The 20,038-nt window shown below is 49.2% G+C and overlaps 32 non-coding genes and 8 pseudogenes across 32 annotated transcripts; all 40 read left to right on the top strand.

The window, feature by feature from the left end:
* The first annotated feature begins 239 nt into the window (after positions 1–239).
* LOC130140888 (5S ribosomal RNA) lies at positions 240–357 on the top strand (annotated as a pseudogene).
* A 377-nt stretch (positions 358–734) lies between these two features.
* Positions 735–850, top strand: LOC130140895 (5S ribosomal RNA; annotated as a pseudogene).
* A 369-nt stretch (positions 851–1,219) lies between these two features.
* Positions 1,220–1,337, top strand: LOC130140938 (5S ribosomal RNA). The gene has a single exon (XR_008818903.1). It is a non-coding gene; the product is annotated as a 5S ribosomal RNA (ribosomal RNA).
* A 370-nt stretch (positions 1,338–1,707) lies between these two features.
* Positions 1,708–1,825, top strand: LOC130140944 (5S ribosomal RNA). The gene has a single exon (XR_008818909.1). It is a non-coding gene; the product is annotated as a 5S ribosomal RNA (ribosomal RNA).
* A 374-nt stretch (positions 1,826–2,199) lies between these two features.
* Positions 2,200–2,318, top strand: LOC130140900 (5S ribosomal RNA; annotated as a pseudogene).
* A 377-nt stretch (positions 2,319–2,695) lies between these two features.
* Positions 2,696–2,814, top strand: LOC130140892 (5S ribosomal RNA; annotated as a pseudogene).
* Positions 2,815–3,191: 377 nt separating this feature from the next.
* On the top strand, positions 3,192–3,310 carry LOC130140876 (5S ribosomal RNA). Its single transcript, XR_008818862.1, has one exon. It is a non-coding gene; the product is annotated as a 5S ribosomal RNA (ribosomal RNA).
* A 376-nt stretch (positions 3,311–3,686) lies between these two features.
* On the top strand, positions 3,687–3,806 carry LOC130140883 (5S ribosomal RNA). Its single transcript, XR_008818869.1, has one exon. It is a non-coding gene; the product is annotated as a 5S ribosomal RNA (ribosomal RNA).
* Positions 3,807–4,183: 377 nt separating this feature from the next.
* LOC130140885 (5S ribosomal RNA) lies at positions 4,184–4,304 on the top strand (annotated as a pseudogene).
* Positions 4,305–4,676: 372 nt separating this feature from the next.
* On the top strand, positions 4,677–4,795 carry LOC130140927 (5S ribosomal RNA). Its single transcript, XR_008818892.1, has one exon. It is a non-coding gene; the product is annotated as a 5S ribosomal RNA (ribosomal RNA).
* Positions 4,796–5,172: 377 nt separating this feature from the next.
* On the top strand, positions 5,173–5,291 carry LOC130140887 (5S ribosomal RNA; annotated as a pseudogene).
* A 375-nt stretch (positions 5,292–5,666) lies between these two features.
* Positions 5,667–5,785, top strand: LOC130140923 (5S ribosomal RNA). Its single transcript, XR_008818888.1, has one exon. It is a non-coding gene; the product is annotated as a 5S ribosomal RNA (ribosomal RNA).
* Positions 5,786–6,160: 375 nt separating this feature from the next.
* Positions 6,161–6,279, top strand: LOC130140937 (5S ribosomal RNA). The gene has a single exon (XR_008818902.1). It is a non-coding gene; the product is annotated as a 5S ribosomal RNA (ribosomal RNA).
* A 375-nt stretch (positions 6,280–6,654) lies between these two features.
* On the top strand, positions 6,655–6,773 carry LOC130140919 (5S ribosomal RNA). Its single transcript, XR_008818884.1, has one exon. It is a non-coding gene; the product is annotated as a 5S ribosomal RNA (ribosomal RNA).
* Positions 6,774–7,149: 376 nt separating this feature from the next.
* LOC130140940 (5S ribosomal RNA) lies at positions 7,150–7,268 on the top strand. Its single transcript, XR_008818905.1, has one exon. It is a non-coding gene; the product is annotated as a 5S ribosomal RNA (ribosomal RNA).
* Positions 7,269–7,643: 375 nt separating this feature from the next.
* LOC130140934 (5S ribosomal RNA) lies at positions 7,644–7,762 on the top strand. The gene has a single exon (XR_008818899.1). It is a non-coding gene; the product is annotated as a 5S ribosomal RNA (ribosomal RNA).
* Positions 7,763–8,137: 375 nt separating this feature from the next.
* On the top strand, positions 8,138–8,256 carry LOC130140939 (5S ribosomal RNA). Its single transcript, XR_008818904.1, has one exon. It is a non-coding gene; the product is annotated as a 5S ribosomal RNA (ribosomal RNA).
* A 375-nt stretch (positions 8,257–8,631) lies between these two features.
* On the top strand, positions 8,632–8,754 carry LOC130140902 (5S ribosomal RNA; annotated as a pseudogene).
* A 376-nt stretch (positions 8,755–9,130) lies between these two features.
* Positions 9,131–9,247, top strand: LOC130140901 (5S ribosomal RNA; annotated as a pseudogene).
* Positions 9,248–9,621: 374 nt separating this feature from the next.
* LOC130140879 (5S ribosomal RNA) lies at positions 9,622–9,740 on the top strand. Its single transcript, XR_008818865.1, has one exon. It is a non-coding gene; the product is annotated as a 5S ribosomal RNA (ribosomal RNA).
* Positions 9,741–10,115: 375 nt separating this feature from the next.
* LOC130140922 (5S ribosomal RNA) lies at positions 10,116–10,234 on the top strand. The gene has a single exon (XR_008818887.1). It is a non-coding gene; the product is annotated as a 5S ribosomal RNA (ribosomal RNA).
* Positions 10,235–10,608: 374 nt separating this feature from the next.
* LOC130140911 (5S ribosomal RNA) lies at positions 10,609–10,727 on the top strand. Its single transcript, XR_008818876.1, has one exon. It is a non-coding gene; the product is annotated as a 5S ribosomal RNA (ribosomal RNA).
* Positions 10,728–11,103: 376 nt separating this feature from the next.
* LOC130140877 (5S ribosomal RNA) lies at positions 11,104–11,220 on the top strand. Its single transcript, XR_008818863.1, has one exon. It is a non-coding gene; the product is annotated as a 5S ribosomal RNA (ribosomal RNA).
* A 374-nt stretch (positions 11,221–11,594) lies between these two features.
* LOC130140928 (5S ribosomal RNA) lies at positions 11,595–11,713 on the top strand. Its single transcript, XR_008818893.1, has one exon. It is a non-coding gene; the product is annotated as a 5S ribosomal RNA (ribosomal RNA).
* A 375-nt stretch (positions 11,714–12,088) lies between these two features.
* On the top strand, positions 12,089–12,207 carry LOC130140894 (5S ribosomal RNA). Its single transcript, XR_008818871.1, has one exon. It is a non-coding gene; the product is annotated as a 5S ribosomal RNA (ribosomal RNA).
* A 375-nt stretch (positions 12,208–12,582) lies between these two features.
* On the top strand, positions 12,583–12,701 carry LOC130140932 (5S ribosomal RNA). The gene has a single exon (XR_008818897.1). It is a non-coding gene; the product is annotated as a 5S ribosomal RNA (ribosomal RNA).
* Positions 12,702–13,076: 375 nt separating this feature from the next.
* LOC130140947 (5S ribosomal RNA) lies at positions 13,077–13,195 on the top strand. Its single transcript, XR_008818912.1, has one exon. It is a non-coding gene; the product is annotated as a 5S ribosomal RNA (ribosomal RNA).
* A 375-nt stretch (positions 13,196–13,570) lies between these two features.
* On the top strand, positions 13,571–13,689 carry LOC130140942 (5S ribosomal RNA). Its single transcript, XR_008818907.1, has one exon. It is a non-coding gene; the product is annotated as a 5S ribosomal RNA (ribosomal RNA).
* Positions 13,690–14,064: 375 nt separating this feature from the next.
* On the top strand, positions 14,065–14,183 carry LOC130140946 (5S ribosomal RNA). The gene has a single exon (XR_008818911.1). It is a non-coding gene; the product is annotated as a 5S ribosomal RNA (ribosomal RNA).
* Positions 14,184–14,558: 375 nt separating this feature from the next.
* On the top strand, positions 14,559–14,677 carry LOC130140930 (5S ribosomal RNA). Its single transcript, XR_008818895.1, has one exon. It is a non-coding gene; the product is annotated as a 5S ribosomal RNA (ribosomal RNA).
* Positions 14,678–15,052: 375 nt separating this feature from the next.
* LOC130140921 (5S ribosomal RNA) lies at positions 15,053–15,171 on the top strand. The gene has a single exon (XR_008818886.1). It is a non-coding gene; the product is annotated as a 5S ribosomal RNA (ribosomal RNA).
* A 375-nt stretch (positions 15,172–15,546) lies between these two features.
* On the top strand, positions 15,547–15,665 carry LOC130140933 (5S ribosomal RNA). Its single transcript, XR_008818898.1, has one exon. It is a non-coding gene; the product is annotated as a 5S ribosomal RNA (ribosomal RNA).
* Positions 15,666–16,040: 375 nt separating this feature from the next.
* LOC130140929 (5S ribosomal RNA) lies at positions 16,041–16,159 on the top strand. The gene has a single exon (XR_008818894.1). It is a non-coding gene; the product is annotated as a 5S ribosomal RNA (ribosomal RNA).
* A 375-nt stretch (positions 16,160–16,534) lies between these two features.
* Positions 16,535–16,653, top strand: LOC130140912 (5S ribosomal RNA). The gene has a single exon (XR_008818877.1). It is a non-coding gene; the product is annotated as a 5S ribosomal RNA (ribosomal RNA).
* A 499-nt stretch (positions 16,654–17,152) lies between these two features.
* Positions 17,153–17,271, top strand: LOC130140917 (5S ribosomal RNA). Its single transcript, XR_008818882.1, has one exon. It is a non-coding gene; the product is annotated as a 5S ribosomal RNA (ribosomal RNA).
* Positions 17,272–17,646: 375 nt separating this feature from the next.
* Positions 17,647–17,765, top strand: LOC130140875 (5S ribosomal RNA). The gene has a single exon (XR_008818861.1). It is a non-coding gene; the product is annotated as a 5S ribosomal RNA (ribosomal RNA).
* Positions 17,766–18,140: 375 nt separating this feature from the next.
* Positions 18,141–18,259, top strand: LOC130140949 (5S ribosomal RNA). Its single transcript, XR_008818914.1, has one exon. It is a non-coding gene; the product is annotated as a 5S ribosomal RNA (ribosomal RNA).
* A 375-nt stretch (positions 18,260–18,634) lies between these two features.
* Positions 18,635–18,753, top strand: LOC130140945 (5S ribosomal RNA). The gene has a single exon (XR_008818910.1). It is a non-coding gene; the product is annotated as a 5S ribosomal RNA (ribosomal RNA).
* Positions 18,754–19,128: 375 nt separating this feature from the next.
* LOC130140935 (5S ribosomal RNA) lies at positions 19,129–19,247 on the top strand. Its single transcript, XR_008818900.1, has one exon. It is a non-coding gene; the product is annotated as a 5S ribosomal RNA (ribosomal RNA).
* A 375-nt stretch (positions 19,248–19,622) lies between these two features.
* On the top strand, positions 19,623–19,741 carry LOC130140916 (5S ribosomal RNA). The gene has a single exon (XR_008818881.1). It is a non-coding gene; the product is annotated as a 5S ribosomal RNA (ribosomal RNA).
* The last annotated feature ends 297 nt before the right edge of the window (positions 19,742–20,038 follow it).

The following is a 20,038-nucleotide window of genomic DNA, read 5'->3' as shown; positions in this document are numbered from 1 at the left end:
AAAGTGCTTACCGGCCCCGTGGAGTCCATCCGGAACAAAAGCCGTGCTCCTAAATGCGGGAATTTCGAGGTTTTCCGAGAAACGCTTTTTTGCTCAACTTGTTCGTTCCCAAGCAATATCCCGTTAATTATCCGGTAACTGCGCGACGGGTCGTCAAAAACCGGAAATAGAAGTCCCAATACAATTCTTGAGAAGAGGAAGGACTTTGCTTCAAATGCATTTGCAATGCGTAACATGACGGGTGCGATCAAACCATCACGAATGCACCGGATCCCATCGAACTCCGAAGTTAAGCGTGGCTTGGGCGAGTAGTAGTATGATGGGTGACCTCCCTGGGAAGTCCTCGTGTTGCACCCCCCTTTTTCATTTTTTCTTTTATTTAACGATCGCCTTTTTGCCGGTTCGAGATTTTGTCGAGCGACGCGTTATCTTGCCGGGGCGAGACGAATCACGAAGGTGTTCGCGAAGCGAGACGGGGCCCACGGCTTTCCGAAAAGTGCTTACTGGCCCCGTGAGTCCATCCGGAACAAAAGCCGTGCTCGTCAAACGCGGAATTTCGAGGTTTTCCGAGAAACGCTTTTTTGCTCACTTGTTCGTTCCCAAGCAATATCCCGTTAATTATCCGAGTAAGCTATGCGCTACGGGTCGTCAAAAACCGGAAATAGAAGTCCCAATACAATTCTTGAGAAGAGGAAGGACTTTGCTTCAAATGCATTTGCAATGCGTAACATGACGGGTGCGATCAAACCATCACGAATACACCGGATCCCATCGAACTCCGGTTAAGCGTGCTTGGCGAGAGTAGTACTATGATGGGTGACCTCCCCTGGAAGTCCTCGTGTTGCACCCTCTTTTCGTTTTTCTTTTATTTAACGATCGAGCTTTTTGCCGGTTCGAGATTTTGTCGAGCGACGCGTTATCTTTCCGGGGCGAGACGAATCACGAAGGTGTTCGCGAAGCGAGACGGGGCCCACGGCTTTTCGAAAAGTGCTTACTGGCCCCGTGAGTCCATCCGGAACAAAAGTTGTGCTCAAACGCGAGAATTTCGAGGTTTTCCTGAAACGCTTTCTTTTGCTCACTTGTTCGTTCCCAAGCAATATCCCGTTAATTATCCTAGAATCGCGCGACGGGTCAACAAAACCGGAAATAGAAGTCCCAATACAATTCTTGAGAAGAGGAAGGGCTTTGTTTCAAATTAATTTGCAATGCGTAACATGACGGGTGCGATCATACCAGCACTAATGCACCGGATCCCATCAGAACTCCGAGTTAAGCGTGCTTGGGCGAGAGTAGTACTAGGATGGGTGACCTCCTGGGAAGTCCTCTTGTTGCACCCCTTTTTTCGTTTTTTTTTTTTTATTTAACGATCGCCTTTTTGCCGGGTCGAGATTTTGTCGAGCGGCGCGTTATCTTGCCTGGGCGAGACGAATCACGAAGGTGTTCGCGAAGCGAGACGGGGCCCACGGCTTTCCGAAAGTGCTTACGGACCCCGTGAGTCCATCCGGAAAAAGCCGTGCACGTAAACGTGGGAATTTCGAGGTTTTCCGAGAAACGCTTTCTTTGCTCACTTGTTCGTTCCAAGCAATATCCCGCAATTATCCGAGTAATTGCGCGACGGGTCGTCAAAAACCGGAAATACAAGTCCCAATACAATTCTTGAGAAGAGGAAGGGTTTTGCTTCAAATGCATTTGCAATGAGTAACATGACGGTGCGATCATACCAGACTAATGCACCGGATCCCATCAGAACTCCGAAGTTAAGCGTGCTTGGGCGAGAGTAGTACTAGGATGGGTGACCTCCTGGGAAGTCCTCGTGTTGCACCCCTCATTTTCGTTTTTTTACTTTTATTTAACGATCGCCTTTTTGCCGGGTCGAGATTTTGTCGAGCAGCGCGTTATCTTACCGGGGCGAGACGAATCACGAAGGTGTTCGCAAGCGAACCCGGGCCCACGGCTTTCCGAAAAGTGCTTACGGGCCCCGTGAGGCTTTCCGGAATAAAAGCTGTGCTCGTAAACGCGGGAATTTCGAGGTTTTCCGAGAAACGTTTCTTTTTGCTAACTTGTTCGCTCCCAAGCAATATCCCGTTAATTATCCGTAGAACGAGCGACGGGTCGTCAAACCGGAAATAGAAGTCCCAATACAATTCTTGAGAAGAGGAAGGGCTTTGCTTCAAATGCATTTGCAATGCATAACTTGACGGGTGCGATCATACCAAAGACTAATACACCGGATCCCATCGTAATCAAGGGTTAAGCGTGCTTGGGCGAGAGTAGTACTAGGATGGGTGACCTCCCGGGAAGTCCTCTTGTTGCACCCTCTTTTCGTTTTTTTTTTTATTTAACGAGATCGGCTTTTTGCCGCGCCGAGATTTTGTCGAGCGGCGCGTTATCTTGCCGGGGCGAGACGAATCACGAAGGTGTTCGCGAAGCGAGACGGGGCCCACGGCTTTCCGAAAAGTGCTTACGGACCCCGTGAGTCCATCCGGAAAAAAAAGCCGTGCTCGTGGAACGTGGGAATTTCGAGGTTTTCCCGAGAAACGCTTCTTTTGTTCACTTGTTCGTTCCCAAGAAATATCCCGTTAATTATCCGTAAATTGCGCGACGGGTCGTCAAAAACCGGAAATAGAAGTCCCAATACAATTCTTGAGAAGAGGAAGGGCTTTGCTTCAAATACATTTGCAATGCATAACAAGACGGGTGCGATCATACCAAAGACTAATGCACCGGATCCCATCGTAACTCCGGCTTAAGCGTGCTTGGGCGAGAGTAGTACTAGGATGGGTGACCTCCTGGGAAGTCCTCGTGTTGCACCCCTATTTTTCGTTTTTCTTTTTATTTAACGATCGCCTTTTTGCCGGGTCGAGATTTTGTCGAGCGGCGCGTTATCTTGCCGGGGCGAGACGAATCACGAAGGTGTTCGCGAAGTTGAGACGGGGCCCACGGCTCCGAAGAGTGCTTACGGGCCCCGCTGAGTCCATCCGAACAAAAGCTGTGCCAGTAAACGCTGGTATTTCGAGGTTTTCCCGAGAAACGCTTTTTTTGCTCACTTGTTCGTTTCCAAGCAATATCCCGTTAATTATCCGTAATTCCGCTAGCGACGGGTCGTCAAAAACCGGAAATAGAAGTCCCAATACAATTCTTGAGAAGAGGAAGGGCTTTGCTTCAAATGCATTTGCAATGCGTAACATGACGGGTGCGATCATACCAGCACTAATGCATCGGATCCCATCAAAACTCCGAAGTGAAGCGTCCTTGGGCAAGAGTAGTACTAGGATGGGTGACCTCCTGGGAAGTCCCCGTGTTGCACCCCTCTTTTTCGTTTTTCTTTTTATTTAACGATCGCCTTTTTGCCGGGTCGAGATTTCGTCGAGCGGCGCGTTATCTTGTCGGGGCGAGACGAATCACGAAGGTGTTCGCGAAGCGAGACGGGGCCCACGGCTTTCCGAAAAGTGCTTACGAGCCCCGTGAGTCCATCCGGAACAAAAGCCGTGCTCAGAAACGCGGGAATTTCGAGGTTTTCCGAGAAACGTTTCTTTTTGCTCACTTGTTCGTTCCTGCAATATCCCGTTAATTATCCGGTAATCGCGCGACGGCCAGTATTCAAAAACCGGAAATAGAAGTCCCAATAGAATTCTTGAGAAGAGGAAGGGCTTTGCTTCAAATGCATTTGCAATGCGTAACATAACGGGTACGATCATACCAAAGACTAATGCACCGGATCCCATCAGAACTGCGAAGTTAAGCGTGGTTGGGCGAGAGTAGTACTAGGATGGGTGACCTCCTGGGAAGTCCTCGTGTTGCACCCCTCTTTTTCGTTTTTCTTCTTATTTAAAGATCGCCTTTTTGCCGGGTCTAGATTTTGTCGAGCGGCGCGTTATCTTGCCGGGGCGAGACGAATCACGAAGGTGTTCGCGAAGCGAGACGGGGCCCACGGCTTCTTCCGAAAAGTGCTTACGGCCCCGTGAGTCCATCCGGAACAAAAGCCGTGCTCGTAAACGCTGGAATTTCGAGGTTTTCCGAGAAACGCTTCTTTTTGCTCACTTGTTCGCTCCCAAGCAATATCCCGTTAATTATCCAAGAATCAAGCGCGACGGGTCGTCAAAAACCAGAAATAGAAGTCCCAATACAATTCTTGAGAAGAAGAAGGGCTTTGTTTCAAATGCATTTGCAATGCGTAACATGACGGTGCGATCATACCAGCACTAATGCACCGGATCCCATCAGTAACTCCGGGATTAAGCGTGCTTGGGCGAGAGTAGTACTTTGGATGGGTGACCTCCCGGGAAGTCCTCGTGTTGCACCCTCTTTTTCGTTTTTCTTTTATTTAACGATCGCCTTTTGCCGGGTCTAGATTTTGTCGAGCGGCGCGTTATCTTGCCGGGGGCGAGACGAATCACGAAGGTGTTCGCGGCGAGACGGGGTCCACGGCTTTCCGAAAAGTGCTTACGGGCCCCGTGAGTCCATCCGGAACAAAAGCCTGTGCTTTCGTAAACGCGGAATTTCGAGGTTTTCCGAGAAACGTTTCTTTTGCTCACTTGTTCGCTCCCAAGCAATATCCGTTAATTATCCTGAATTAGCTGCGACGGGTCGTCAAAAACCGGAAATAGAAGTCCCAATACAATTCTTGAGAAGAGGAAGGGCTTTGCTTCAAATGCATTTTCAATGCATAACATGACGGGTGCGATCATACCAGCACTAATGCACCGGATCCCATCATAACTCCGAAGTTAAGCGTGCTTGGGCGAGAGTAGTACTAGGATGGGTGACCTCCTCGGAAGTCCTCGTGTTGCACCCCTCTTTTTCGTTTTTCTTTTTATTTAACGATCGCCTTTTTGCCGGGTCGAGATATTGTCGAGCGGCGCGTTATCTTGCCGGGACGAGACGAATCACGAAGGTGTTCGCGAAGCGAGACGGGGCCCACGGCTTTCCGACAAGTGCTTACGGGCCCCGTTAGTCCATCCTGAACAAAAGCTGTGCTCGTAAACGCCGGAATTTCGAGGTTTTCCGAGAAACGTTTCTTTTTGCTCACTTGTTCGTTCCCAAGAAATATCCCGTTAATTATCCGGTAATTGCGCGACGGGTCGTCAAAAATCGAAAATAGAAGTCCCAATACAATTCTTGAGAAGAGGAAGGGCTTTGCTTCAAATGCATTTGCAATGCGTAACATGATCAATCTGCGATCATACCCAAGACTAATGCACCGGATCCCATCGAACTCCGAAGTTAAGCGTGCTTGGGCGAGAGTAGTACTAGGATTGGTGACCTCCTGGGAAGTCCTCGTGTTGCACCCCTCTTTTTGGTTTTTCGCTTTATTTAACGATCGCCTTTTTGCCGGGTCGAGATTTTGTCGAGCGGTGCGTTATCTTGCCGGGGCGAGACGAATCACGAAGGTGTTCGCGAATCGAGATGGGGCCCACGGCTTTCCGAAAAGTGCTTACCGGCCCCGTGAGTCCATCCGGAACAAATCTGTGCTCCTAAATGCGGGAATTTCGAGGTTTTCCGAGAAACGTTTCTTTTTGCTCACTTGTTCGTTCCCAAGCAATATCCCGTTAATTATCCGGTAATTGCGCGACGGGTCGTAAAAATACCGGAAATAGAAGTCCCAATACAATTCTTGAGAAGAGGAAGGGCTTTGCTTCAAATGCATTTGCAATGCGTAACATGACGGGTGCGATCAAACCATCACGAATGCACCGGATCCCATCAGAACTCCGAAGTTAAGCGTGCTTGGGCGAGAGTAGTAGTATGATGGGTGACCTCCTGGGAAGTCCTCGTGTTGCACCCCTCTTTTTCATTTTTCTTTTTATTTAACGATCGCCTTTTTGCCGGTTCGAGATTTTGTCGAGCGACGCGTTATCTTGCCGGGGCGAGACGAATCACGAAGGTGTTCGCGAAGCGAGACGGGGCCCACGGCTTTCCGAAAAGTGCTTACTGGCCCCGTGAGTCCATCCGGAACAAAAGCTGTGCTCGTAAACGCGAGAATTTCGAGGTTTTCCGAGAAACCTTTCTTTTTGCTCACTTGTTCGTTCCCAAGCAATATCCCGTTAATTATCCGGTAACTGCGCGACGGGTCGTCAAAAACCGGAAATAGAAGTCCCAATACAATTCTTGAGAAGAGGAAGGACTTTGCTTCAAATGCATTTGCAATGCGTAACATGACGGGTGCGATCAAACCATCACGAATACACCGGATCCCATCAGAACTCCGAAGTTAAGCGTGCTTGGGCGAGAGTAGTACTATGATGGGTGACCTTCTGGGATGTCCTCGTGTTGCACCCCTCTTTTTCGTTTTTCTTTTTATTTAGCGATCGCCTTTTTGCCGGGTCGAGATTTTGTCGAGCTGCGCGTTATCTTGCCGGGGCGAGACGAATCACGAAGGTGTTCGAGAAGCGAGACGGGGCCCACGGCTTTCCGAAAAGTGCTTACGGGCCCCGTGAGTCCATCCGGAACAAAAGCTGTGCTCGTAAACGCGGGAATTTCGAGGTTTTCCGAGAAACGTTTCTTTTTGCTCACTTGTTCGTTCCCAAGCAATATCCCGTTAATTATCCGGTAATTGCGCGACGGGTCGTCAAAAACCGGAAATAGAAGTCCCAATACAATTCTTGAGAAGAGGAAGGGCTTTGCTTCAAATGCATTTGCAATGCGTAACATGACGGGTGCGATCATACCATCACGAATGCACCGGATCCCTTCAGAACTCCGAAGTTAAGCGTGCTTGGGCGAGAGTAGTACTAGGATGGTTGACCTCCTGGGAAGTCCTCGTGTTGCACCCCTCTTTTTCGTTTTTCGTTTTATTTAACGATCGCCTTTTTGCCGGGCCGAGATTTTGTCGAGCGGCGCGTTATCTTGCCGGGGCGAGATGAATCACGAAGGTGTTCGCGAAGCGAGACGGGGCCCACGGCTTTCCGAAAAGTGCTTACGGGCCCCGTGAGTCCATCCGTAACAAAACTTGTGCTCGTAAACGCGGGAATTTCGAGCTTTTCCGAGAAACGTTTCTTTTTGGTCACTTGTTCGTTCCCAAGCAATATCCCGTTAATTATCCGGTAATTGCGCGACGGGTCGTAAAAAAACCGGAAATAGAAGTCCCAATACAATTCTTGAGAAGAGGAAGGGCTTTGCTTCAAATGCATTTGCAATGAGTAACATGACGGGTGCGATCATACCAGCACTAATGCACCGGATCCTATCAGAACTCCGAAGTTAATCGTGCTGGGGCGAGAGTAGTAGTAGGATGGGTTACCTCCTGGGAAGTCCTCGTGTTGCACCCCTCTTTTTTGTTTTTCTTTTTATTTAACGACCGCCTTTTTGCCGGGTCGAGATTTTGTCGAGCGGCGCGTTATCTTACCGGGGCGAGACGAATCACGAAGGTGTTCGCGAAGCGAGACGGGGCCCACGGCTTTCCGAAAAGTGCTTACGGGCCCCGTGACTCCATTCGGAACAAAAGCTGTGCTCGTAAACGCGGGAATTTCGAGGTTTTCCGAGAAACCTTTCTTTTTGCTCACTTGTTCGTTCCCAAGCAATATCCCGTTAATTATCCGGTAATTGCGCGACGGGTCGTCAAAAACCGGAAATAGAAGTCCCAATACAATTCTTGAGAAGAGGAAGGGCTTTGCTTCAAATGAATTTGCAATGCGTAACATGACGGGTGCGATCATACCAGGACTAATGCACCGGATCCCATCAGAACTCCGAAGTTAAGCGTGCTTGGGCGAGAGTAGTACTAGGATGGGTGACCTCCTGGAAAGTCCTCGTGTTTCACCCCTCTTTTTCGTTTTTCTTTCTATTTAACGATCGCCTTTTTGCCGGGTCGTGATTTCGTCGAGCGGCGCGTTATCTTGCTGGGGCGAGACGAATCACGAAGGTGTTCACAAAGCGAGACGGGGCCCACGGCTTTCCGAAAAGTGCTTACGGGCCCCGTGAGTCCATCCGGAACAAAAGATGTGCTCGTAAACGCGAGAATTTCGAGGTTTTCCGAGAAACGTTTCTTTTTGCTCACTTGTTCGTTCCCAAGCAATATCCCGTTAATTATCCGGTAACTGCGCGACGGGTCTTCAAAAACCGGAAATAGAAGTCTCAATACAATTCTTGAGAAGAGGAAGGGCTTTGCTTCAAATGCATTTGCAATGCGTAACATGACGGGTGCGATCATACCAGCACTAATGCATTGGATCCCATCAGAACTCCGAAGTTAAGCGTGCTTGGGCGAGACTAGTACTAGGATGGGTGACCTCCTGGGAAGTCCTCGTGTTATACCCCTCTTTTTCGTTTTTCTTTTTATTTAACGATCGCCTTTTTGCCGGGTCGAGATTTCGTCGAGCGGCGCGTTATCTCGTCGGGGCGAGACGAATCACGAAGGTGTTCGCGAAGCGAGACGGGGCCCACGGCTTTCCGAAAAGTGCTTACGGGCCCCGTGAGTCCATCCGGAACAAAAGCTGTGCTCGTAAACGCGGGAATTTCGAGGTTTTCCGAGAAACGTTTCTTTTTGCTCACTTGTTCGTTCCCAAGCAATATCCCTTTAATTATCCGGTAACTGCGCGACGGGAATTCAAAAACCGGAAATAGAAGTCCCAATAGAATTCTTGAGAAGAGGAAGGGCTTTGCTTCAAATGTATTTGCAATGCGTAACATGAAGGGTGCGATCATACGAAAGCCAATGCACCGGATCCCATCGTAATCTTGCCGGGTGTTAAGCGTGCTTGGGCGAGAGTAGTACTAGGATGGGTGACCTCCCGGGAAGTCCTCGTGTTGCACCCCTCTTTTTCGTTTTTCTTTTTATTTAACGATCGCCTTTTTGCCGGGTAGAGATTTCGTCGAGCGGCGCGTTATCTTGCCAGGGCGAGACGAATCACGAAGGTGTTCGCGAAGCGAGACGGGGCCCACGGCTTTCCGAAAAGTGCTTACGGGCCCCGTGAGTCCATCCGGAACAAAAGCTGTGCTCGTAAACGCGGGAATTTCGAGGTTTTCCGAGAAACGTTTCTTTTTGCTCACTTGTTCGTTCCCAAGAAATATCCCGTTAATTATCCGGTAATTGCGCGACGGGTCGTTAAAAACCGGAAATAGAAGTCCCAATACAATTCTTGAGAAGAGGAAGGGCTTTGCTTCAAATACATTTGCAATGCGTAACAAGACGGGTCGCGATCATACCAGACCGATGCACCTGGATCCCATCGAACTCCGGGTTAAGCGTGCTTGGGCGAGAGTAGTACTAGGATGGGTGACCTCCTGGGAAGTCCTCCCGTTGCACCCTCTTTTTCGTTTTTCGTTTTATTTAACGATCGCCTTTTTGCCGGGTCGAGATTTTGTCGAGCGGCGCGTTATTTTGCCGGGGCGAGACGAATCACGAAGTTGTTCGCGAAGCGAGACGGGGCCCACGGCTTTCCGAAGAGTGCTTACGGGCCCCGCGAGTCCATCCGGAACAAAAGCTGTGCTCGTAAACGCGGGTATTTCGAGGTTTTCCGAGAAACGTTTCTTTTTGCTCACTTGTTCGTTTCCAAGCAATATCCCGTTAATTATCCGGTAACTGCGCGACGGGTCGTCAAAAACCGGAAATAGAAGTCTCAATACAATTCTTGAGAAGAGGAAGGTCTTTGCTTCAAATGCATTTGCAATGCGTAACATGACGGGTGCGATCATACCAGCACTAATGCATCGGATCCCATCAAAACTCCGAAGTGAAGCGTCCTTGGGCAAGAGTAGTACTAGGATGGGTGACCTCCTGGGAAGTCCCCGTGTTACACCCCTATTTTTCGTTTTTCTTTTTATTTAACGATCACCTTTTTGCCGGGTCGATATTTCGTCGAGCGGCGCGTTATTTTGTCGGGGCGAGACGAATCACGAAGGTGTTCGCGAAGCGAGACGGGGCCCACGGCTTTCCGAAAAGTGCTTACGAGCCCCGTGAGTCCATCCGGAACAAAAGCTGTGCTCGTAAACGCGGGAATTTCGAGGTTTTCCGAGAAACGTTTCTTTTTGCTCACTTGTTCGTTCCTAAGCAATATCCCGTTAATTATCCGGTAACTGCGCGACGAGTATTCAAAAACCGAAAATAGAAGTCCCAATAGAATTCTTGAGAAGAGGAAGGGCTTTGCTTCAAATGCATTTGCAATGCGTAACATGACGGGTGCGATCATACCAGCACTAATGCACCGGATCCCATCAGAACTGCGAAGTTAAGCGTGCATGGGCGAGAGTAGTACTAGGATGGGTGACCTCTTGGGAAGTCCTCGTGTTGCACCCCTCTTTTTCGTTTTTCTTTTTATTTAACGATCGCCTTTTTGCCGGGTCTAGATTTTGTCGAGCGGCGCGATATCTTGCCGGGGCGAGACGAATCACGAAGGTGTTCGCGAAGCGAGACGGGGCCCACGGCTTTCCGAAAAGTGCTTACGGGCCCCGCGAGTCCATCCGGAACAAACCTGTGCTCGTAAACGCGGGTATTTCGAGGTTTTCCGAGAAACGTTTCTTTTTGCTCACTTGTTCGTTCCCAAGAAATATCCCGTTAATTATCCGGTAATTGCGCGACGGGTCGTCAAAAACCGGAAATAGAAGTCCCAATACAATTCTTGAGAAGAGGAAGGGATTTGCTTCAAATGCATTTGCAATGCGCAACAAGACGGGTGCGATCATACCAGCACTAATGCACCGGATCCCATCAGAACTCCGAAGTTAAACATGCTTGGGCGAGAGTAGTACTATGATGGGTGACCTCCTGGGAAGTCCTCGTGTTGCACCCCTCTTTTTCGTTTTTCTTTTTATTTAACGATCGCCTTTTTGCCGGTTCGAGATTTTGTCGAGCGACGCGTTATCTTGCCGGGGCGAGACGAATCACGAAGGTGTTCGCGAAGCGAGACGGGGCCCCACGGCTTTCCGAAAAGTGCTTACGGGCCCCGTGAGTCCATCCGGAACAAAAGCTGTGCTCGTAAACGCGGGAATTTCGAGGTTTTCCGAGAAACGTTTCTTTTTGCTCACTTGTTCGTTCCCAAGCAATATCCCGTTAATTATCCGGTAACTGAGCGACGGGTCGTCAAAAACCGGAAATAGAAGTCCCAATACAATTCTTGAGAAGAGGAAGGGCTTTGTTTCAAATGCATTTGCAATGCGTAACATGACGGGTGCGACCATACCAGCACTAATGCACCGCATCCCATCGAACTCCGAGTTAAGCGTGCTTGGGCGAGAGTAGTACTAGGATGGGTGACCTCCTGGGAAGTCCTCGTGTTGCACCCCTCTTTTTCGTTTTTCTTTTATTTAGCGATCGCCTTTTTGCCGGGTCGAGATTTTGTCGAGCTGCGCGTTATCTTGCCGGGGCGAGACGAATCACGAAGGTGTTCGCAAAGCGAGACGGGACCCACGGCTTTCCGAAAAGTGGTTACGGGCCCCGTGAGTCCATCCGGAACAAAAGCTGTGCTCGTAAACGCGGTAATTTCGAGGTTTTCCGAGAAACGTTTCTTTTTGCTCACTTGTTCGTTCCCAAGCAATATCCCGTTAATTATCCTGTAATTGCGCGACGGGTCGTCAAAAACCGGAAATAGAAGTCCCAATACAATTCTTGAGAAGAGGAATGGCTTTGCTTCAAATGCATTTGCAATGCGTAACATGACGGGTGCAATCATACCAGCACTAATGCACCGGATCCCATCAGAACTCCGAAGTTAAGCGTGATTGGGCGAGAGTAGTACTAGGATGGGTGACCTATTGGGAAGTCCTCGTGTTGCACCCATCTTTTTCGTTTTTCTTTTTATTTAACGATCGCCTTTTTGCCGGGCCGAGATTTTGTCGAGCGGCGCGTTATCTTGCCGGGACGAGACGAATCACGAAGGTGTTCGCGAAGCGAGACGGGGCCCACGGCTTTCCGAAAAGTGCTTACGAGCCCCATGAGTCCATCCGGAATAAAAGCTGTGCTCGTAAACGCTGGAATTTCGAGGTTTTCTGAGAAACGTTTCTTTTTGCTCACTTGTTCGTTCCCAAGCAATATCCCGTTAATTATCCGGTAATTGCGCGACGGGTCGTCAAAAACCGGAAATAGAAGTCCCAATACAATTCTTGAGAAGAGGAAGGGCTTTGCTTCAAATGCATTTGCAATGCGTAACATGACGGGTGCAATCATACCAGCACTAATGCACCGGATCCCATCAGAACTCCGAAGTTAAGCGTGCTTGGGCGAGAGTAGTACTAGGATGGGTGACCTATTGGGAAGTCCTCGTGTTGCACCCCTCTTTTTCGTTTTTCTTTTTATTTAACGATCGCCTTTTTGCCGGGCCGAGATTTTGTCGAGCGGCGCGTTATCTGGCCGGGGCGAGACGAATCACGAAGGTGTTCGCGAAACGAGACGGGGCCCACGGCTTTCCGAAAAGTGCATACGAGCCCCATGAGTCCATCCGGAATAAAAGCTGTGCTCGTAAACGCTGGAATTTCGAGGTTTTCTGAGAAACGTTTCTTTTTGCTCACTTGTTCGTTCCCAACCAATATCCCGTTAATTATCCGGTAATTGCGCGACGGGTCATCAAAAACCGGAAATAGAAGTCCCAATACAATTCTTGAGAAGAGGAAGGGCTTTGCTTCAAATGCATTTGCAATGCGTAACATGACGGGTGCAATCATACCAGCACTAATGCACCGGATCCCATCAGAACTCCGAAGTTAAGCGTGCTTGGGCGAGAGTAGTAATAGGATGGGTGACCTCCTGGGAAGTCCTCTTGTTGCACCCCTCTTTTTCGTTTTTCTTTTTATTTAACGATCGCCTTTTTGCCGGGCCGAGATTTTGTCGAACTGCGCGTTATCTTGCCGGGGCGAGACGAATCACGAAGGTGTTCGCGAAGCGAGACGGGGCCCACGGCTTTCCGAAAAGTGCTTACGGACCCCGTGAGTCCATCCGGAAAAAAAGCCGTGCTCGTAAACGTGGGAATTTCGAGGTTTTCCGAGAAACGTTTCTTTTTGCTCACTTGTTCGTTCCCAAGCAATATCCCGTTAGTTATCCGGTAATTGCGCGACAGGTCGTCAAAAACCGGAAATAGAAGTCCCAATACAATTCCTGAGAAGAGGAAGGGCTTTGCTTCAAATGCATTTGCAATGCGTAAAATGACGGGTGCGATCATACCAGCACTAATGCACCGGATCCCATCAGAACTCCGAAGTTAATCGTGCTTGGGCGAGAGTAGTAATAGGATGGGTGACCTCCTGGGAAGTCCTTTTGTTGCACCCCTCTTTTTCGTTTTTCTTTTTATTTAACGATCGCCTTTTTGCCGGGCCGAGATTATGTCGAGCGGCGCGTTATCTTGACGGGGCGAGACGAATCACGAAGGTGTTCGCGAAGCGAGACGGGGCCCACGGCTTTCCGAAAAGTGCTTACGGACCCCGTGAGTCCATCCGGAACAAAAGCCGTGCTCGTAAACGTCGGAATTTCGAGGTTTTCCGATAAACGTTTCTTTTTGCTCACTTGTTCGTTCCCAAGCAATATCCCGTTAATTATCCGGTAATTGCGCGACGGTTCGTCAAAAACCGGAAATAGAAGTCCCAATACAATTCTTGAGAAGAGGAACGGCTTTGCTTCAAATGCATTTGCAATGCGTAACATGACGGGTGCAATCATGCCAGCACTAATGCACCGGATCCCATCAGAATTCCGAAGTTAAGCGTGCTTGGGCGAGAGTAGTACTAGGATGGGTGACCTATTGGTAAGTCCTCGTGTTGCACCCCTCTTTTTCGTTTTTCTTTTTATTTAACGATCGCCTTTTTGCCGGGCCGAGATTTTGTCGAGCGGCGCGTTATCTTGCCGGGACGAGACGAATCACGAAAGTGTTCGCGAAGCGAGACGGGGCCCACGGCTTTCCGAAAAGTGCTTACGGACCCCGTGAGTCCATCCGGAACAAAAGCCGTGATCGTAAACGTGGGAATTTCGAGGTTTTCCGATAAACGTTTCTTTTTGCTCACTTGTTCGTTCCCAAGCAATATCCAGTTAATTATCCGGTAATTGCGCGACGGGTCGTCAAAAACCGGAAATAGTAGTCCCAATACAATTCTTGAGAAGAGGAAGGGCTTTGCTTCAAATGCATTTGCAATGCGTAACATGACGGGTGCGATCATAAGAACACTAATGCACCGGATCCCATCAGAACTCCGAAGTTAAGCGTGCTTGGGCGAGAGTAGTACTAGGATGGGTGACCTCCTGGGAAGTCCTCGTGTTGCACCCCTCTTTTTCGTTTTTCTTTTTATTTAATGATCACCTTTTTGCCGGGTCGAGATTTTGTCGAGCGGCGCTTTATCTTGCCGGGGCGAGACGAATCACGAAGGTGTTCCCGAAGCGGGACGGGGCCCACGGCTTTCCGAAAAATGCTTACGGGCCCCGTTAGTACATCCGTAACAAAAACTGTGCTCGTAAACGCGGGAATTTCGAGGTTTTCCGAGAAACGTTTCTTTTTGCTCACTTGTTCGTTCCCAAGCAATATCCCGTTAATTATCCGGTAATTGCGCGACGGGTCGTCAAAAACCGGAAATAGAAGTCCCAATACATTTCTTGAGAAGAGGAAGGGCTTTGCTTCAAATACATTTGCAATGCGTAACATGACGGGTGCGATCATACCAGCACTAATGCACCGGATCCCATCAGAACTCCGAAGTTAATCGTGCTTAGGCGAGAGTAGTACTAGGATGGGTGACCTCCTGGGAAGTCCTCGTGTTGCACCACTCTTTTTCGTTTTTCTTTTTATTTAACGATCGCCTTTTTGCCGGGTCGAGATTTTGTCGAGCGGCGCGTTATCTTGCCGGGGCGAGACGAATCACGAAGGTGTTCCCGAAGCGAGACGGGGCCCACGGCTTTCCGAAAAATGCTTACGGGCCCCGTCAGTCCATCCGGAACAAAAGCTGTGCTCGTAAACGCGGGAATTTCGAGGTTTTCCGAGAAACGTTTCTTTTTGCTCACTTGTTCGTTCCTCAGCAATATCCCGTTAATTATCCGGTAATTGCGCGACGGGTCGTCCAAAACCGGAAATAGAAGTCCCAATACATTTCTTGAGAAGAGGAAGGGCTTTGCTTCAAATACATTTGCAATGCGTATGATGACGGGTGCGATCATACCAGCACTAATGCATCGGATCCCATCAGAACTCCGAAGTTAAGCGTGCTTGGGCGAGAGTAGTACTAGGATGGGTGACCTCCTGGGAAGTCCTCGTGTTGCCACCCTCTTTTTCTTTTTCTTTTTTTTTTAAGGATCGCCTTTTTGCCGGGTCGAGATTTTGTCGAGCGGCGCGTTATCTTGTCGGGGAGAGACGAATCACTAAGGTATTCGCCAAGCGAGACGGGGCCCACGGCTTTTCGAAAAGTGCTTACGGGCCCCGTGAGTCCATCCGGAACAAAAGCTGTGCTCGTAAACGCGGGAATTTCGAGGTTTTCCGAGAAACGTTTCTTTTTGCTCACTTGTTCGTTCCCAAGCAATATCCCGTTAATTATCCGGTAATTGCGCGACGGGTCGTCAAAAACCGGAAATAGAAGTCCCAATACAATTCTTGAGAAGAGGAACGGCTTTGCTTCAAATGCATTTGCAATGCGTAACATGACGGGTGCAATCATACCAGCACTAATGCACCGGATCCCATCAGAATTCCGAAGTTAAGCGTGCTTGGGCGAGAGTAGTACTAGGATGGGTGACCTATTGGTAAGTCCTCGTGTTGCACCCCTCTTTTTCGTTTTTCTTTTTATTTAACGATCGCCTTTTTGCCGGGCCGAGATTTTGTCGAGCGGCGCGTTATCTTGCCGGGACGAGACGAATCACGAAAGTGTTCGCGAAGCGAGACGGGGCCCACGGCTTTCCGAAAAGTGCTTACGGACCCCTTGAGTCCATCCGGAACAAAAGCCGTGATCGTAAACGTGTGAATTTCGAGGTTTTCCGATAAACGTTTCTTTTTGCTCACTTGTTCGTTCCCAAGCAATATCCCGTTAATTATCCGGTAATTGCGCGACGGGTCGTCAAAAACCGGAAATAGTAGTCCCAATACAATTCTTGAGAAGAGGAAGGGCTTTGCTTCAAATGCATTTGCAATGCGTAACATGACGGGTGCGATCATAAGAGCACTAATGCACCGGATCCCATCAGAACTCCGAAGTTAAGCGTGCTTGGGCGAGAGTAGTACTAGGATGGGTGACCTCCTGGGAAGTCCTCGTGTTGCACCCCTCTTTTTCGTTTTTCTTTTTATTTAATGATCGCCTTTTTGCCGGGTCGAGATTTTGTCGAGCGGCGCTTTATCTTGCCGGGGCGAGACGAATCACGAATGTGTTCCCAAAGCGAGACGGGGCCCACGGCTTTCCGAAAAATGCTTACGGGCCCCGTTAGTACATCCGGAACAAAAACTGTGCTCGTAAACGCGGGAATTTCGAGGTTTTCCGAGAAACGTTTCTTTTTGCTCACTTGTTCGTTCCCAAGCAATATCCCGTTAATTATCCGGTAATTGCGCGACGGGTCGTCAAAAACCGGAAATAGAAGTCCCAATACATTTCTTGAGAAGAGGAAGGGCTTTGCTTCAAATACATTTGCAATGCGTAACATGACGGGTGCGATCATACCAGCACTAATGCACCGGATCCCATCAGAACTCCGAAGTTAATCGTGCTTGGGCGAGAGTAGTACTAGGATGGGTGACCTCCTGGGAAGTCCTCGTGTTGCACTACTCTTTTTCGTTTTTCTTTTTATTTAACGATCGCCTTTTTGCCGGGTCGAGATTTTGTCGAGCGGCGCGTTATCTTGCCGGGGCGAGACGAATCACGAAGGTGTTCCCGAAGCGAGACGGGGACCACGGCTTTCCGAAAAATGCTTACGGGCCCCGTCAGTCCATACGGAACAAAAGCTGTGCTCGTAAACGCGGGAATTTCGAGGTTTTCCGAGAAACGTTTCTTTTTGCTCACTTGTTCGTTCCCAAGCAATATCCCGTTAATTATCCGGTAATTGCGCGACGGGTCGTCAAAAACCGGACATAGAAGTCCCAATACAATTCTTGAGAAGAGGAATGGCTTTGCTTCAAATGCATTTGCAATGCGTAACATGATGGGTGCGATCATACCAGCACTAATTGCGCGACGGGTCGTCCAAAACCGGAAATAGAAGTCCCAATACATTTCTTGAGAAGAGGAAGGGCTTTGCTTCAAATACATTTGCAATGCGTATGATGACGGGTGCGATCATACAAGCACTAATGCACCGGATCCCATCAGAACTCCGAAGTTAAGCGTGCTTGGGCGAGAGTAGTACTAGGATGGGTGACCTCCTGGGAAGTCCTCGTGTTGCAACCCTCTTTTTCTTTTTTCTTTTTTTTTAAGGATCGCCTTTTTGCCGGGTCGAGATTTTGTCGAGCGGCGCGTTATCTTGCCGGGGAGAGACGAATCACGAAGGTATTCGCCAAGCGAGACGGGGCCCACGGCTTTCCGAAAAGTGCTTACGGGCCCCGTGAGTCCATCCGGAATAAAAGCTGTGCTCGTCAACGCGGGAATTTCGAGGTTTTCCGAGAAACGTTTCTTTTTGCTCGCTTGTTCGTTCCCAAGCAATATCCCGTTAATTATCCGGTAATTGCGCGACGGGTCGTCAAAAACCGGACATAGAAGTCCCAATACAATTCTTGAGAAGAGGAATGGCTTTGCTTCAAATGCATTTGCAATGCGTAACATGATGGGTGCGATCATACCAGCACTAATGCCCCGGATCCCATCAGAACTCCGAAGTTAAGCGTGCTTGGGCGAGAGTAGTACTAGGATGGGTGACCTCCTGGGAAGTCCTCGTGTTGCACCCCTGTTTTTCGTTTTTCTTTTTATTTAACGATCGCCTTTTTGCCGGGTCGAGATTTTGTCTAGCGGCACGTTATCTAGCCGGGGCGAGACGAATCACGTAGGTGTTCGCGAAGCAAGACGGGGCCCACGCTTTTCAGAAAAGTGCTTACGGGCCCCGTCAGTCCATCCGAAAATAAAGCTGTGCTCGTAAACGCTGGAATTTCGAGGTTTTCCGAGAAACGTTTCTTTTTGCTCACTTCTTCGTTCCCAAGCAATATCCCGTTAATTATCTAGTAATTGCGCGATGGGTCGTCAAAAACCGGAAATTGAAGTCCCAATGCATTTCTTGAGAAGAGGAATGGCTTTGCTTCAAATACATTTACAATGCGTAACATGACGGGTGCGAACATACCAGCACTAATGCACCGGGTACCATCAGAACTCCGAAGTTAAGCGTGCTTGGGCGAGAGGAGTACTAGGATGGGTGACCTCCTGGGAAGTCCTCGTGTTGCACCCTTCTTTTTCGATTTTCTTTTTATTTAACGATCGCCTTTTTGCCGGGTCGAGATTTTGTCGAGCGGCGCGTTATCTTGCCGGGTCGAGACGAACCACGAAGGTGTTCGCGAAGCGAGACGGGGCCCACGGCTTTCCGAAAAGTGCTTACGGGCCCCGTGAGTCCATCCGGAACAAAAGCTGTGCTCTTCAACGCGGGAATTTCGAGGTTTTCCGAGAAACGTTTCTTTTTGCTCGCTTGTTCGTTCCCAAGCAATATCCCGTTAATTATCCGGTAATTGCGCGACGGGTCGTCAAAAACCGGACATAGAAGTCCCAATACATTTCCTGAGAAGAGGAAGGGCTTTGCTTCAAATACATTTGCAATGCGTAACATGATGGGTGCGATCATACCAGCACTAATGCCCCGGATCCCATCAGAACTCCGAAGTTAAGCGTGCTTGGGCGAGAGTAGTACTAGGATGGGTGACCTCCTGGGAAGTCCTCGTGTTGCACCCCTGTTTTTCGTTTTTCTTTTTATTTAACGATCGCCTTTTTACCGGGTCGAGATTTTGTCGAGCGGCGCGTTATCTTGCCGGGTCGAGACGAATAACGAAGGTGTTCGCGAAGCGAGACGGGGCCCACGGCTTTCCGAAAAGAGCTTACGGGCCCCGTGAATCCATCCGGAACAAAAGCTGTGCTCGTCAACGCGGGAATTTCGAGGTTTTCCGAGAAACGTTTCTTTTTGCTCGCTTGTTCGTTCCCAAGCAATATCCCGTTAATTATCCGGTAATTGCGCGACGGGTCGTCAAAAACCGGACATAGAAGTCCCAATACATTTCCTGAGAAGAGGAAGGGCTTTGCTTCAAATACATTTGCAATGCGTAACATGATGGGTGCGATCATACCAGCACTAATGCCCCGGATCCCATCAGAACTCCGAAGTTAAGCGTGCTTGGGCGAGAGTAGTACTAGGATGGGTGACCTCCTGGGAAGTCCTCGTGTTGCACCCCTGTTTTTCGTTTTTCTTTTTATTTAACGATCGCCTTTTTGCCGGGTCGAGATTTTGTCGAGCGGCGCGTTATCTTGCCAGGACGAGACGAATCACGAAGGTGTTCGCGAAGCGAGACGGGGCCCACGGCTTTCCGAAAAGTGCTTACGGGCCCCGTAAATCCATCCGGAACAAAAGCTGTGCTCGTAAACACGGGAATTTCGAGGTTTTCCGAGAAACGTGTCTTTTTGCTCACTTGTTCGTTCCCAAGCAATATCCCGTTAATTATCCGGTAATTGCGCGACGGGTCGTCAAAAACCGGAAATAGTAGTCCCAATACATTTCTTGAGAAGAAGAAGGGCTTTGCTTAAAATTCATTTACAATAAGTAACATGACGGGTTCGATCATACCAGCACTAATGCACCGGATCCCATCAGAACTCCGAAGTTAAGCGTGCTTGGGCGAGAGTAGTACTAGGATGGGTGACCTCCTGTGAAGTCCTCGTGTTGCACCCCTCTTTTTCGTTTTTTTTTTTATGTAACGATCGCCTTTTTGCCGGGTCAAGATTTTGTCGAGCGGCGTGTTATCTTCCCGGGGCGAGACGAATCACGAAGGTGTTCGCGAAGCGATACGGGGCCCACGGCTTTCCGAAAATTGCTTACGGGCCCCGTGAGTCCATCCGGAACAAAATCTGTGCTCGTAAACGCGGGAATTTCGAGGTTTTCGGAGAAACGTTTCTTTTTGCTCACTTGTTCGTTCCCAAGCAATATCCCGTTAATCATCCGGTAATTGCGCGACGGGTCGTCAAAACC

Source organism: Syzygium oleosum, unplaced genomic scaffold (assembly GCF_021117445.2).
Source record: "Syzygium oleosum isolate NSW1041296 unplaced genomic scaffold, Sole_v2.1 Sole_v2.22, whole genome shotgun sequence".
In the NCBI taxonomy this organism is placed as follows: Eukaryota; Viridiplantae; Streptophyta; class Magnoliopsida; order Myrtales; family Myrtaceae; genus Syzygium; species Syzygium oleosum.
This window is presented reverse-complemented; position numbering and strand designations above follow the sequence as displayed.